Source organism: Sapajus apella, unplaced genomic scaffold, assembly GCF_009761245.1.
Source record: "Sapajus apella isolate SASKATOON/1434 unplaced genomic scaffold, GSC_monkey_1.0 scaffold17, whole genome shotgun sequence".
In the NCBI taxonomy this organism is placed as follows: domain Eukaryota; kingdom Metazoa; phylum Chordata; class Mammalia; order Primates; family Cebidae; genus Sapajus; species Sapajus apella.
The window spans coordinates 23738788-23755448 of NW_022436957.1; the positions used below are offsets into that span (position 1 = coordinate 23738788).

Genomic DNA, 16661 nt, shown 5'->3' on the forward strand with positions numbered 1-16661 from the left:
ATTAATTCTGTGTGAGATGGGGGAAAAACGAACTTCCTTTATACACAAAATAAATTACAGCTGTGTCATAATCCTAAAATTCAAATGTAAAACAATAGTGTTCTTAGAAGATATTATAAAAGAATATTATCATAGTTTTGAGTAGGCAATGGTTTCATAAAAATTATTATAAAAACTAATCAAAAAGAAAAGAATGATTGATGAATTCTTTCATTAAAATTAAGAATTTCTATTTATAAAAAGACACTTTTAAAAAGTGAAAAGGCAGCTCTCTGCTCCTCCTGTTCTCCAGACAGCCGCATCTAGTCTTCCATCGCCAGCCACATCCCTGAGACACCATGGGGAAGGTGAAGGTCGGAGTTAACGGATTTGGTCGTATTGGGCGCCTGGTCACCAGGGCTGCTTTTAACTCTGGTAAAGTGGATATTGTCGCCATCAATGATCCCTTCATTGACCTCAACTACATGGTCTACATATTCCAGTGTGATTCCACCCATGGCAAATTCCATGGCACTCTCAAGGCTGAGAACGGGAAGCTTGTTATCAATGGAAATCCCATCACCATCTTCCAGGAGCGAGATCCCTCCAAAATCAAGTGGGGCGATGCTGGCGCTGAGTACGTGGTGGAGTCCACTGGCGTCTTCACCACCATGGAGAAGGCTGGGGCTCACTTGCAGGGGGGAGCCAAAAGGGTCACCATATCTGCCCCTTCTGCTGATGCCCCCATGTTTGTGATGGGTGTGAACCATGAGAATTATGACAACAGCCTCAAGATCGTCAGTAATGCCTCCTGCACCACCAACTGCTTAGCACCCCTGGCCAAGGTCATCCAGGACAACTTTGGTATCGTGGAAGGACTCATGACCACTGTCCACGCCATCACTGCCACCCAGAAGACCGTGGATGGACCCTCCGGGAAACTGTGGCGTGATGGCCGCGGGGCTCTCCAGAACATCATCCCTGCCTCTACTGGAGCTGCCAAGGCCGTGGGCAAGGTCATCCCTGAGCTGAACAGGAAGCTCACTGGCATGGCCTTCCGTGTCCCCACTGCCAATGTGTCAGTGGTGGACCTGACCTGCCGTCTGGAAAAACCTGCCAAATATGATGACATCAAGAAGGTGGTGAAGCAGACGTCGGAGGGCCCCCTCAAGGGCATCCTGGGAAACATTGAGCACCAGGTGGTGTCCTCTGACTTCAACAGCGACACCCATTCTTCCACCTTTGATGCTGGGGCTGGCATTGCCCTCAACGACCACTTTGTCAAGCTCATTTCCTGGTATGACAATGAATTTGGCTACAGCAACAGGGTGGTGGGCCTCATGTCCCACATGGCCTCCAAGGAGTAAGACCCCTGGACCACCAGCCCCAGCGAGAGCACGAGAGGAAGAGAGGCCCTCACTGCTGGGGAGTCCCTGCCACAGAGTCCCCCACCACACTGAATTGCCCCTCCTCACAGTTTCCATGCAGACCCCTTGGAGAGGGAGGGGCCTAGGGAGCCCCACCGTGTCGTGTACCATCAATAAAGTCCCCTGTGCTCAGCCAAAAAAAAAAAAAAAAAAAAAGTGAAAAGGCAAGCCACAAAATGGGAGAAGTTACTTGCAGTATGTCAATCTAATGTAGGACTCATATCCAGACATATGAAGAATTTCTACAAATCAACAAGGAAAGGATTGACAGCCAGAAATGAAAAATAGATAATATATGTCTGCAGGGACTTCACAAAAGAGAATGTTATAATTTGAATGTTTGTGTCTTCTCCAAATTCATGTTAAGGCCCTCATCCCCAGTGTGATTGTATTTGGAGATAGAGTCTCTAAGGAGTTAATTAAGGTTAAATGAGGTCAAAAGGGTGACCCTGATCCATAAGAAGAGACATTAGAGAGCACCTCTCTGCTATTCCTGCCATGTGAGGACACAGAAAGAAGGTGGCCATTTACAAACCAGTAGGAAAACCCTCACCAGAACCTGACCTGGTTACACCCCTGATCTCATACTAGTAGCCTCCAGAACTGTGGAAAACCAAATTTATGTTGTTTATGACCACCCTGTTAGTGGCATTTTGTTATGACAGCCCAGGCAGACTGATACAGAGGATATCCAAATGGCCAATAAACATAGAACGGTGCTAGATATTGTTAGTCATGAGTGAAATGCAAATTTAAAATATAATGAGGCTGGGCACGGTGGCTCATGTCAGTAATCCCAGCACTTTGGGAGGCTGAGGCGGGTGGATCATATGAGGTCAGGAGTTCAAGACCAGCCTGGCCAACATGACAAAACCCTGTCTCTACTAAAAATACAAAAATTAGCCAGGCATGGTGGCATGCGCCTGTAGTCCCAGCTACTCGGTAGGGTGAGGCATGAGAATCGCTTGAACCTAGGAGACGGAGGTTACAGTGAGCCAAGATTGTACCACTGCACTCCAGCCTTGGGAGACACAGTGAGACTCTGGCTCAGAAAATTAAAATAAAATAAAATATAATGAGATACCTTTGCACAGTGACCATAATGTGGGAAAAATGACAACACAAAGTGATGGTAAGAAGACTCCACCAAAAAACTATTAGAACTGATCCTCAAATTCAGTATAGTTGTGGGATCCAAAAATCAACATAAAAATTAGTCACATTTCTATATGCCAGCAACAAACATCTGAAAAATAAACCAAGAAATCAAATGGAATTACCTTCATTTACAATAGCTACAAATAAAAATAACACACCTAGAAATAACCAAAAAACTGAAAGATCTCTACAATGAAAACTATAACAATGCTGAAAGAAATAAATTGGAGAGGACACAAAAAATGAAGACGTTCCATGTTCATGACTTGGAAGAATCAATCGTGTTAAAATGTTCATACTACCCAAAGCAATCTACAGATTCAATGCAGTCCCTATCAAAATGACAATGACATTCCATTGTCCTTACATGGATTTAGGAAGAATCCTAAATCCATGTAATTTAGGATTACATGGATTACTAGTTCCCTGTGATCCTAAAACTTATGTGGAACTACAGAAGTCCCAGAATAGCCAAAACAATCCTGAGCAAAAATAACAAAGCCAGAGGCACTTATTACCTGACTTCACATTATACTAAAAAGCTATAATAAGCAAAACAGCATGGCATTGGCATAAAACCAGACATAGACCAATGGAACAGAACTAGAGAACCCAGAAATAAATCCATGCATTTACAGTCAACTAATTTTTGATAAGATGCTATGTACATATGTTAGGGAAAGGACAGTCTCTTCAAAAAATTGTGCTGGGGAAACTGGATGACCATATACTAAAGAATGAAACTAGGCCTTTACCTCTCATCTTAAACAAAAATCAAATAAAAATGTACTAAATACTTAAATTTAAGACCTCAAACTATGAAACTACTAGAAGAAAACATTGGTGAAACACTCCAGGACATTGGTGTGGACAATGAAACTTTGAGTCAAACCTCAAAATCAGGATGACTATAGTTAACAATAATGTATTATATAGCTTCAAATAGCTAAAAGGAATATAATGAGCCTTCCCAACATAAAGAAATGATAAATGTTTGAGATGATAGATCACTACACATTATATGTACTGAAACATCACTATGCATCCCATTAATATGTACAGTTATTTGTCAATTAAAAATATTAAAAATGAAAGACCTCGAAAGCACAGGCAAACAAAGCAAAATGGACAAATGGGATCATATCAAGCTACAAATTTCTGCACAGCAAAGGAAACAATAAAACGAGCAGACTATACACAGAATGGGAGAAAATATTTGCAAACTGCTTTTCTGACAAGGGATTAATAATGAGAATACATAAGGAACTCAACTCGAATTTAAAAAACCCAAATCTATTAAAAATAGGCCAAAGATCTGCGTAGACATTTCTAAAGGAAGACATAAAAATGGGCAACAGAAATGTGAAAAAAATGCTCAACATCACTTATTATCGTAGATATGCAAATAAAAACTACAATGAAATACCATCTTACTCCCATAAGGTTAAAATGGCTTTCATTAAAAAGAGAGGCAATAATGGATGCTGGCAAAAATGTGGAAAATGGGGACTCTGGTACACTGTTAGGAATGTAAATTAATACAACCACTATGTGTTGCTATTCAGTCGGAGTGGCTGGCAAAATATTAAAGATATTAATTATTAGGAAAAGGTATAGATTGTACTCTCAAACCTTTTGGAAGGCCAAAAGGTTTTATTGAGGCAGGTTGAAGGCAGGCACCTCATTAACATTAGCATAGGAAAGAGAGACTGATAAAAGGCCTTACCCCACACCCATTTGTCTCCACTCTGTTTACTCATGTTAGTTTTGTGCTGAGTGGCCCTCTCCAGAGAGGATCAAAGGGGAATTACCTGTTAATAGCATTTACTCTGGGCCCCGGAACCTAAAGCTTTTATCAGTTGTAAAACCATTCTCTTAACCATGTTAATTATCCGCAAGTGTGTTAACTTAGAACCTGTATTGTAACGTCTAGGGAATAAATGTGTAGATGAACAGGGACTCTTGGTCGACTGTTTGCATTTCACCCTCTGAAAGCAGCCAATGGCCATCCCTAGCCCATTTGTATCACTGTAATGGTGTGAGAGTGCATTCATTCCTCCATTGCTGAGTCAGGGTCTGCAGGTCAAATTTCCACAGGTGGTGACTGACGTTTCAGGTGGTGACCCCAACGTGATACCCATTACAGCAGGCTCTCGAAAGCAGAGTGAACCAATGCAATCATCGCTGTGAAGAAGGAAAGAAGGAACGGCGGACCTCCCGAGACCAGAGAGTAAAGAGACCACGGTCAAGTCAATAAGTTAGTAAGTCATTGGTACCCACTGGGGATTGCCAAGCTCGGGGAGGCATTGTTTCAGGCTAGGGTTTCATCATGGGACAGCAGTTATCAGCACAGCAGTGGCAGCATATGAAAGTGTTGAAAAAGGTGCTTAAGGCTAGTGGGGCCTCGGTGTCACAAGATCAATTAAGAGAGTTGATACAAGCTATTGTCTTTCATAATCCTTGGTTCCCAGCAGAAGGCATGTTAGATCTAGGTATCTGGGAAAAATTGGGAAGAAATCTAAAACAGAATTATGTTCAAGGGAAACAGGTCACTGTAACATTTCTAACATCGTGGGCCGTAGTAAGAGCGGCTCTAGTCCTATTATACATTCTAGAGTCCAGTAAGGGGAAGGAGAAGGAGCTGCTATCTGCCTTACCGCCTCTGGCCTCTTCCTCAGCCCAGCTATCTTCAGGTACAGATAATAAGGAGGAAATGGAGATTTTGCCTGAGCCACCTTCTCCAACAAGTACGAAAAAGCGTGAGAGAGGCTTCACAGTTATGGGTCCTTATCTTAAACAAGCAGCCTTGGAGGGTGAACTCCTGTCCTGCCCAATAATTGAAGATCGGCAAGGCAATCAGATACATGAACCTATCCCTTTTAGCGCTTATAAAGAACTAAGAAAAAGTGTTAAGGAAAACGGAGCCACTAGCCTATTTACAAAAGGAATGACTGAGGTTTTAGCAGACAACTTCCAAATGACCCCATGGGACTGGCCAATGCTAGCTAAAAGCCCAGCCAATACCTCCTTTGGAGGGCCGAATATGATTAGTTGGGTGAACAACAAGCCAAAAGGAATCTAGTGGCAGGGCAAGATAAAACAGCTGCTATGCTCCATGGGAAGGGTCCCCATGCCTAGGTACAACAAATAGATTTTGATTTCAGGCCTATAATCAGGTTTCTTCTTGCACCCTTAGGGCCTGGGACTGAATTCCCCAGAGTAGAGCTCAGCAGGGGTCTTTTGTAAATGTTTATCAACGACCTCAGGAGCCATTTGTTGAATTTATTGATGGTTTAACCCAGGTAGTTAAAAGACAAATTAGTCACAATTAGGCTTCGGATATTTTATTGTTGCAACTGGCTTATGAAAACGCTAATGAGGATTGCCAGCAAGAAATGCAGGCAGTCACAAGAAAAGTAGCCACAGTTGGGGAACTTATAAAAGCATGCCAACTAGTAGGAACAAAGACACACAAGGCCAAAGTATTTGCTATTGCATTAAGGCCTCCTAGAAAGAAGAGGGAGGGAAACTCTAATTGTTTTCTATGCAGAGAGCCAGATCATATGAGAAGGGACTTCCCAAAAAATAGAGACCAAGGTAAATCAGAGAAAGAACCTCCTTCTGTATGTTCCAGATGTAAAAGGGGGAGGCATTGGGCAAACCAGTGCAGATCTACATTTGATAGAAACGGCAACTTCATAGGTAATCAGACAGGAAACTTCATGAGGAGCCAGTCTCAGGCCCTGCTTCAAACTGGGGCAATGCCAGTAGCTTTCCTTAGCCAGACAGAAAGCCCATGGTCCTCCGTCTCAGAGCAGCCACCACTGGGAACGCAGGGCTGAACTTACTCTGCCCAAACGAATTAGTGTTCAAAGAAGGAGAGGACCCCAAAAGAGTCACTACCAGGATCTGGGGGCCACTGCCTCTGGGAACAATGGGATTAATTCTAGGATGGTCTAGTCTATCCAGTAAAGGAATTAAGATGCTCACTGGGGTTATTGATAGTGATTATCAAGGAAAAATATTAGTGATGATGGTATGTAAAGGTTTGCATATTCTTCCCCCTGGATCAAAGATAGCTCAGTTACTGATTTTACCATACTGGGTTCCTAATGTCCAAGGAAAAGAAAGGGGTAAAGGAAGTTTTGGAAGCACAGGGGCTGCAGGAATATACTGGAACCAATTAATCACTGATCAGAAACCCATGATTACCTTAAAAATTGTAAATAAAAATGTTACTGGCTTATTGGACACAGAGGCAGATATTGCAATTATCAGTTATCAAAACTGGCCCAAAACTTGGCCTCATGTCACTCAGGAACAAAAGATTGTTGGCATTGGGGAAGCACATATAACAAGGCAGAGCACACACCCACTAACATGCTGTGATCCAGAAGGGAGAAAGGCAGTTATACAACCTCTAAGCTTGCCCATCCCTGTTAATCTTTGGGGTCAGGATCTATTAGCCCAATGAGGGGGTCACTCTGTAGACCCCTTTCTAGAAATGGCCACTGTTGTTATTCCCTCCTACCCCTGACATGACTCTCTCAAGATCCTGTCTGGGTAGAACAGTGGCCTCCGAAGGGAGAGAAATTACTCAGAGCCCATGAATTAGTGAATGTACAATTACAGGCCAGACATATTGAACCTTCAGCTAGCCCTTGGAACTCGCCCATTTTCGTCATTCCTAAAAAATCTGGCAAGTGGAGACTTTTGAATGACCTATGGGCTATTAATGCTAAATTGCAACCTATGGGGCCTCTGCAGCCCGGGCTTCCATCACCCATGGTGATTCCTCAGGACTGGCCTATAATTGTTATTGACCTCAAAGGTTGTTTTTATATGATTCTTCTAGCAAAACAGGACAGGGAAAAAATTTGCGTTTACCCTACCAGCTATTAACAATGAAAGGCCAGCTTGCCAATTTCATTGGAAGGTGCTTCCTCAAGGAATGCTGAGCAGTCCTACCATGTGTCAGTAATATGTAGATCAAGCTTTACTTCCCAGTAGAAAGGAATTTTCCAATTGCAAGAACTATGGAGAATAGTATGATGATTCCTTCAAAAACTAAAAATAGAACTAACATATGATCCAGCAATCTTCTAGGGATATATCCAGAAGAAGGGGAATCAGCATATCTAAGAGATATGTGCACTTTCATGTTTATTGTAACACTATTTACAATAGCCAAGATATAGAATCAACCTAAATGTCTATCAATAAATGAATGGATAAAGAAAATGTGGTACATACACACAATGGAATAGTATACAGTCATAAAAAAGAAATTCTGTCATTTGCAAGAACATGGATGGAACTGGAGGACATTATGTTAAGTGAAATAAGCCAGACGCAGAAAGAGAAATATCTAATGTTCTCACTTCTGTTGGGAGCTAAAAGAATTGAACTCATAGAGATAGAGAGTAGAATGATAGTTACTAGAGGCTAGTAATGGTAGTGAGGGTGGGGGCATAAAGAGGGGAAGTAGGGATGGTTATTGGATACAAAAATATAGTTAGATAGAAGGAATAAGATCTAGTGCTTGGTAGCACCATGGGGCAATTATAGTTGACAATAATATATTGTATATTTCAAAATAACTACAAGAGTAGGAATGGAACTTTCCTAAACACAAAGTCATGATAAATGCTTGAGGTAATGAATGTCTCTGTTACTATGATTATCACACATTATGATCACAATGTAATCATCACACATTGTATGCTTTTGTAAAATTATAACTCTTTATGTTTACCCCTCATAAACATATGCAGCTGTTATGTATCCATAGTAACTAAATTTTTTTGAAACAACCTTAATTATGGCAAGGATGCAAAGCAACTGCAATACTTGACTACTGCTGGTGAGATTGTAAATTGATTCAATCATTTTCTTAAAGTGTTTTCTAGTGTCTATTAAAGCTGAAAAGTATGTCCTCAAATTAAATGAGTATATATGTTCACTAAAATATATGAAGCCTGAATGCAACATATTTTAAGAAAAAAATAAATGGTTTAGTGTGCTTTTATGAAGGTAGTATATCCTGTAAGAGAGAATTATAAATCAATTGTTAGTTGCCTGTTTTTTCCTTAATTTAATGCCCTAGTATTATTGTTACTATGTTTTGCCACATTTTATTTATTCAACAATTATCAGATTTCTAGATGTTCAAAGCTATTAATACTGATTTGTACAACTTACAGAATCAACTCAAAATGTTATGGATTTTAGAAACATATACACAAACACATGGGCCTGGAATAGTTAAATAATAACAACCGGGCCGGGCGCGGTGGCTCAAGCCTGTAATCCCCGCACTTTGGGAGGCCGAGGCGTGTGGATCACGAGGTCAAGAGATCGAGACCATCCTGGTCAACATGGTGAAACCCCGTCTCTACTAAAAATACAAAAAATCAGCTGGGCATGGTGGCGCATGCCTGTAATCCCAGCTACTCAGGAGGCTGAGGCAGGAGAATTGCCTGAACCCAGGAGACGGAGGTTGCGGTGAGCCGAGATCGCGCCATTGCACTCCAGCCTGGGCAACAAGAGCGAAACTCCGTCTCAAAAAAAAAAAAAAATAATAATAATAATAATAACAACCAGTAAAGTAAAAAGTAGATTAAGCTACAGGTGAATTGTCACTGATACAAGTTTTTCTAGGTTTACAAGATGAGAAGACACATAGGTGACTCAGACAGGTTTATGTCATCTGGTGAAAGAATTCAAGCGGTATTATAATAGTCTTCGTCTTCTTAGTTGCTCCATCATTGTTCAGATGCCAGCTATAGTTAAGAAATGTTTTTTAGCACACTGAGAGAAACTCCATCATCTTGGGGACACATTCATACTTACAATGGTTATAAAACTGATATATAAAAATAGAATTATATATTAACTTAAATTATTATCATAGAAACTAAAATGTTCAAACATGACAAGGGAAGCCAAATTATTATAAAAATAGAATTATAATATATTAGCTTAAAATGAATTATTATAATAGAAACTAAAATTTTCAAACATGACAAGGTAAGCCAACTTATTATAAAATGGTAGATTGATTGAAACCAAATGAAGGAATTTCATATATCTAATGTTTACTTGCTCATAATAAGACACCCAGATCCATACAACTTAGAGTTGTAAAGATCTTGTCAATGGAATCGAATATTTATTTATTTCTCCTCTATGGTGCTTAAATTTATACTACCAATAAGTCCTTCAATAATATCTCTCTCTTTCTGTCTATCTCTTTCATTTTATATTTTCATGTCAAACTAGATCCCCTTTGGATTGACTGTAACTACATTAATGTATTCAAGCATATTACAGTCAAGTTTTGCAACCAGGATGTGTATGTGTCTTTGAGGTGACTGGTCTGATCAATAATATATTAAATTTGAAAATCCTATTTGTCTATTTTTTAAAAATTGAAATAAAGCCCCCCATCAGTCCCCCATATACTAACTGCATAATGTAAAGACACAAAGACTTTCAAGGACCAGTAAAATTCAAAGTGTCTTTTTTCCCCACTGAAACAGAAAGGCTTGTAAAATTCTTTCTACAAAATGAGAGGAAAGTAAAAGGTGTTTTGAAGTAGGCAGGCATTTCTGGCAGAGTTAAAATTAATATATGAATTAATGCATTCAATACTTCATCAATAAATGCTCTTATGAGAGTAATAAGCAGTAGGCAGTAGGAATGCAGAGTTGGAGCGTCTAGGGCATGTTCTCTCTGAGTGCTCACAGTCTTTAGGGGAAACAGAAAAGCAATCACATGGCTCAGTTCCAAATTTATTGACTATGAGGAAAGATAATTCAATTTCATTTAAGAAGTAGTATGATAGATAAAATAAGAGATATATAAGGGTGTTTAAGGAAGTTGGGTTCCTTATCCTAACCCAAAGTAGAGGATGAGAATAGTGGTGAAACCAATAAAGATGGAATACTCAAAGATACAGGAGAGAGAAAAAGAAATATTTGATACAGCAACTTCTCTAAGGAGATGAAACAAAGTTTGTTTAGAAACTGATTGAGGTGAGTGTTGGGATGTAGTTAATAGTGAGTTTCTACACAGAATCTGTAGGTTGGTGGTAAAGATTTTAAAGAGGGAGGATTTTTCTGCCTGATAGCTTCTATTGTTTTTAAATAGGGAAGGTAATTCACTATAAAGAAAGGAAGCTGTAACTGGGGGATAGAGCAGAGCCTGTGTGAATCTGAGGACCAGAAATTTATGGAGGAGCCAATATAAAGAATTAAATGTACTTCTCCAGCAAACATCATAAGCCCATGTAGAGAGAAGTAAAGGACCCAATTATCCAGGGCTGGAAATTTATGTCACAGATGATGGAATAACAAGGGCAAGAAAGGTTATGGGAGAGATGGATCACACTATTGAGGATAGATGAGCTAATAGATGAGGGGAATTAGTATACCTGCATTTAAATGCATCTCACCTGTTAGAAATCGGCCAGGCGCGGTGGGTCATGCCGGTGATCCCAGCACTTTGGGAGGCTGAGGCAGGCGGATCACCTGAGGTCCGGAGTTCAAGACCAGTCTGATCAACACGAAGAAACCCCATCTCTACTAAAAATACAAAATTAGCTGGGCATGGTGGTGCAGGCCTGTAATCCCAGCTACTCAGGAGGCTGAGGCAGGAGAATCGCTTGAACCTGAGAGGCGTAGGTTGCGGTGAGCTGAGATTGTGCCATTGTACTCCAGTCTAGGCAACAAGAGAGAAACTTCATCTTAAAAAAAGAAAAAAGGAAATATAAATAAATCAGTAGAAACATACTAACAACATTCTGCAATTAATAGATAACTTTGTAAAATTGCAGACATACTTAAGAGTTGATCAGTTCTGATACAATCAAGTTAGGGGTCTAACATGACGTAATAATAATCAGCTCGGGACTTAAAGCATATCAGTGGATAATGCCTAATAGGGAAGACTTAATCTCAAGAATTTCAACAATAGCTTTGAGAGGAGAGTTATGAATTATAGAGGGGTACTGCAGATGAGTCCCGTCTGGGATTCAGAGTCAAGTTGTTTGTAAAATTAGTGTGCCAGTGATTCTTCTCAGGTTTCTGTCTCTTTTTCTTTTTCTTTTCTTTTCTTATTTATTTATTTTTAAACAGGGTCTTACTCTGTTGCCCGGGCCAGAGTGCAGTGGTGTGATCACAGCTCACTACGGCCTCAACCTCTTTGGGCTCAGGTGACCTTCCTACCTCAGCCTCTCAAGTAGCTGGAACTACAGGTGTACACCACCATGCCCAGCTAATTTTTGTATTTTTTGTGGAGACGGGGTTTTGTCATGCTGCCTGGGCTGGTCTTGAACTCCTGAGCTCAAGCGATCCACCAGCCTCGACCTCCCAAAGTGCTAGGATTATAGGCATGAGCCACTGCACCCAGCTCAGATTTCTATTTGCGATAGTTGTTGTCCATGAGGATTTTGTTTTCTGGCAAAAAGAGAAAAAAAGATGAGCAAGCTTCACACTTCAGGAAGACTATAAAATAATCTACTTTTACTCCAGTGACCTCATTTATACCTTGAAGATTTTGTAGTTATTAGAAAGAAGACAACCCAGGGAAAGAGATGGACTAAGTAAAACCCTAGCTAGAAACACAAGTAACGTTAGCAGATCTAGAATGGAAATATCTGTATCAGTTGCCCCTGATTTAATTTTAGACGTGTGGCATCCTCTGGAGGGGAATAAAATGCTTGTAAGAGCATGAACTTTTAAAAGGGCTAATGTTTTGCTTGTACAAATTTGGGGGCTCACTTTCTAGTGTACTTTAGCAATAGTATATCTTCACTTGGAGCCACATAAAGCAGAGCTGTACCACATTTATATCTGTATGTAATCTGCATTTTACTATACATCTGAATTTACAGTTCAGCTAATTGTGTAGGACATATAGATGTTTAATTTTTAAAATCTATTTAATATCATTTTAAATTTCTTTTATTATTTTAAAGTTCTGAATAAGGATTTATGTTTTATATATTATTTTTATATGAGGAGCCTAGGCTGACCTCATAACCTTTACAGCCAAAACCCTCAGGCCTACTGTGAGAAGGCTGGTGGGCAGATTTGTCTTAAGAGGCACACAGAACGCTGTCTAAAAAGTGTCTTCTCCTATTTTGGGGCATGTTAGTTTCTTCATACTGCTGTATCAAATTACCACCAATTTACTAGCTTAACCTTAAGTATATTATACTACTTCTAGAGGTGATAATTTCTAAAATTAAGATACTGGCATAACTTAATTCTTTCTAGATGCTCTAGGGAAGAATCCATTTCCTCATCTCCAGTTTCTATAAATCATGTGCATTCCTTCATTCATGGCCCCTTCCTTCATCTTCAAAGCCAGCAACATCCATCCACACATTTCCTTCTCTGATTATTTCTTCTCTTTTATAGAATCCTTGTGGTTATCTTAGGGTCCTTCCTCTCTCTTATAGGACTCTTGTGTTTACATGTGTTTACCTTAGGCCTACCTGGATAATATAAGATATTCTTCCCTTGTCAAGATCCTTAATGACACCTTCAAAGGCCCTTTTGTTATGTAAAGGAACATATTTACAGGCTCAGGGGATTCGGATGTGAACATCTTTGGAAGTAGGGACATTATTCTGCCTACCACAGGGAGCATCTGCCAATACACTTATCACTTGTGGAAAACTCTTTTCCTTTTATTTATTTTTTTCTTTGGCACATATTTCTTGAGTACCTAGTCTGTGCTTGGCCCATAGTGGAAGGCACTAAGTAAAGTCACTGTCCCTGAAGTCAAGAAGCTAAACGTCTATTGTTAAAAATAAACTTTAGACTTCTGAAAAAAATTTTATTGTTTGCTTGTTGTTTATATTTCAATTCCTATTTGTTGGTAATAATAATATTTGGTATCACATTTGTTTGTATTCATTATATAAATAGCAATGTCCTCCAGCTGAAGACCACCAGGAATATAACTGTAGTTCCTGGTGGAATGAATTGGGTTTATTAGTCACTGCAGTGAGGGATGTCACACAACATGAGGAATGTGCAGCATCTTAGTAAGAGTGTTAAAAAGGACTTAATTATTGGATTTGGGTTTTGTGAGGAAATCTTGAAGAACATCTAAGGAAATGGAGACTCACTCTGGATCGTTTGTTGTCAGTAAGCAAGGAGAATCCTATGACTGGGCATCTTAAAACACCTTATCTAAAGGGAGGGCAGACTAGAGTGGAGATAAAGCTGTAATAGGATAATAGGCAAAAAAGCAAGTCACTCATATTAGCCAAAAGAAAGGGATGTTTGGTGTTTTGTGGGTGACTCAAAACCTTTTTATATCTTGCTTTAGCATGGTCTCAGAGTGGCCTTGTCTGATGTTGGTGCTCTGTGAGACTGTTTATGACCAACAAGAGAAAAATGTGGCCTAGCAGTGAGCATCAGGACAGCTTGTAATAATATAGAGACCTAGGTTACTCTAGTTTCTAGATGCTAAAATTGTGGCATTTCTCACCCCTGTTCCATCTGTGGCACTTGCTAAAAATGCAGAATTCCAAATCTACCCTATAATTACTGCATCAGCATCCCTTAGAATTGATTTAACCAGGTGATTTTTATATATACAAAAGGTTAAAGTTGCTCTATTTAAACAATTTAAAAATCAATTATTTATCAAGGTTAAATATTTGCTTGTTCATGATTACTTTCTTCAGTAATAATTTTCTGATGTTTGTATTTTTTCAATTATAATTCACAAACTATAGCTTTTTATTTATCCATGCCTTTTTGTTAGATATTTCTTGGAAATGGCTAAGCTGTGGGACTATCTTATGGAAAACCAAAGTAGAAATGCATTTTCAAAGAGTTTAAAACTAGGCACGAAGGATATTTGTATGGATTTAGCATCTGCAGTTTAGTCTTTCATTTTCACAGTTTACTTATATGTTGACTGGATGTAACCTGAAATGAATACTGCAAGCCGCAGCAAGACTACGGCAACAATTCCTGTTCAGGTTCTGCATGCACGCTGCACCATCTTCTCTCTGCATCATCTTCCTATTGACAAGCTTTCCCTTGTGCTTTAAACCTGAAACAACATAAGCCTTACAACCTCACTCTGATGAGCATGCCCTTTAAAACCTCAGCTAAATGTGTTTTCCTTGTCCCCCACATGAAAATGTGAGGGAAAGCAGGCCTACAGAAGGAAGTCTGTGCCTTCAAAATAACATTGATGACACTCACACTTTAATTTCCTTTCTTTTCTTTCTTCCTTTTTTTTTTTTGCCACAAGATAAGCATGCAAAATAGGAAGACAAAGTTGAAAGCAACACATATTCTCTTTAGTACAATCTAACATAATTATTAGCACTGTAAAATATAGTTTCAAGTCCTCAAAATAAATTTTTCTGAAATGATAATAATTTCAATATTCTACTTTAAGTATGTAAATAGGTCACTTTAGAAAAATAAACATTTATGAAGAACATGCTGAAGCTGAATGTCAATTAAAAAAGAGAAGACAGATATATAAAGTATGTATTTAGCCATAGTTTGTGCAACTTGTATTTCCATAAGAAAATCAGAATTTAGTAAGAGTTCTGGAAGAGTAAGAGTGAAAGATTTTCACATTCTAGATGGCAATAAAGTGTCCTGTATAAGTGCTTTTCATACTATCCTCAGCAATAGATCAGTATCTTTTATCTCTTTGTTCATTCACTTTCTAAATATCATTACATTCCTCGCAGATGGATATTTTTTAATAGAATAACACTCAATTTATTTAAAAAGATAGAAACATACAAACTACAGGTTCATCCTTAAATCTACTGTTAGATTTGACAAGTATGAAATTACTCTGTCAAATTGCCATAAAAGTTTATAAAGTTTTAGTCTCAATTTCTGTACTTCATCATGGACCAGTAAAAAAACTTCCACAGTTCTCCGAATGTTGAGTGGTAGTGCCTGATACTATGTTTAAGAACTGGTGTTTTAATGTTTATAGCATCATAATTTGTTAGGGCTATAAGGGACATAAGAAATTTAACCACAGATTTAAAAGAAATAAGACCACTGAAATAGGTGAAAATGAAGACAAAACATTCTTGCTCAGAAACTTGGCAGATCCCAAAGCAAAGATAGCCATTTAATGAATGAAGTAGGAGAGGCTAATGGACAAGAATGAATAAATACTATTTGATTTACAATGTATTTTTAGAAAAAAAATAGGAAAGTGGTGCTATTTATGATTTTTTTTTATTGTACTTAAGTTCTGGTATACATGTGCAGAATGTACAGGTTTGTTACATAGGTATACATGTGCCGTGGTGGTTTGCTGCACCCATCAACCCATCATCTATGTTAGATATTTATCCTAATGATATCCCTCCCCTTTCCCTCCACCCCCCAACAGGCCCCAGTATGGGATGTTCCCCTCCCTGTGCCCATATGTTCTCATTGTTCAACCCCCACTTGCGAGTGAGAACACGTGGTGTTTGGTTTTCTGTTCCTGTGTTAGTTTGCTGAGAATGATGGTTTCCAGCTTTATCCATGCCCCTGCAAAGAACATTAAAAAGGATAGTAAGAATGATTGAATTGGGTAAATTGAGCATTTTTTATATACTACATATAGAGGTTAGCAGCAAAGCTAAACAGAACTGTGATCCATTTTTACTTCATGCCAGAAAACTATTCTTGCTACTGTGGGTGAGCTCATCTTTCATTTGCCTTTTTGCCTCCCCTCCCACTTTCAATATGTCATCAAGTCCCACTGAGATGGCTGCCTAATGATGCCTCAAATCTGTAATAGTCTCTGCTTTATCACTGGGACCTCCAATAGTGCCTGGCACATAGTAAGTGTTGAGTAAATATTTGTTGAATGATCGAATGAATATATGTTCTCCAACGCATGGCATAATGCCATGTTTTTCCTTGCCTTTATGATTTTGAACATGAGTTTCTCTTTTTATATAATGTTGCTACTTCTTAACATTTTTGAAGACAGCCTCAATCTACATGGCACAATTTTTCTGAACTCTCCCCCAAAATCCCCAGAAAAAGCCTCCTTAGCTCTGCTCTGAGTCTATATGTATTATCTCATTGCAATTAT

At 39.0% G+C, this 16661-nt stretch overlaps 1 pseudogene across 1 annotated transcript; it reads left to right on the top strand.

Moving 5' to 3' along the window:
* Positions 1–269: 269 nt before the first annotated feature.
* LOC116556798 lies at positions 270–1472 on the top strand (annotated as a pseudogene). Its single transcript, XR_004271163.1, has one exon. The product of XR_004271163.1 is annotated as a glyceraldehyde-3-phosphate dehydrogenase pseudogene (transcript).
* The last annotated feature ends 15189 nt before the right edge of the window (positions 1473–16661 follow it).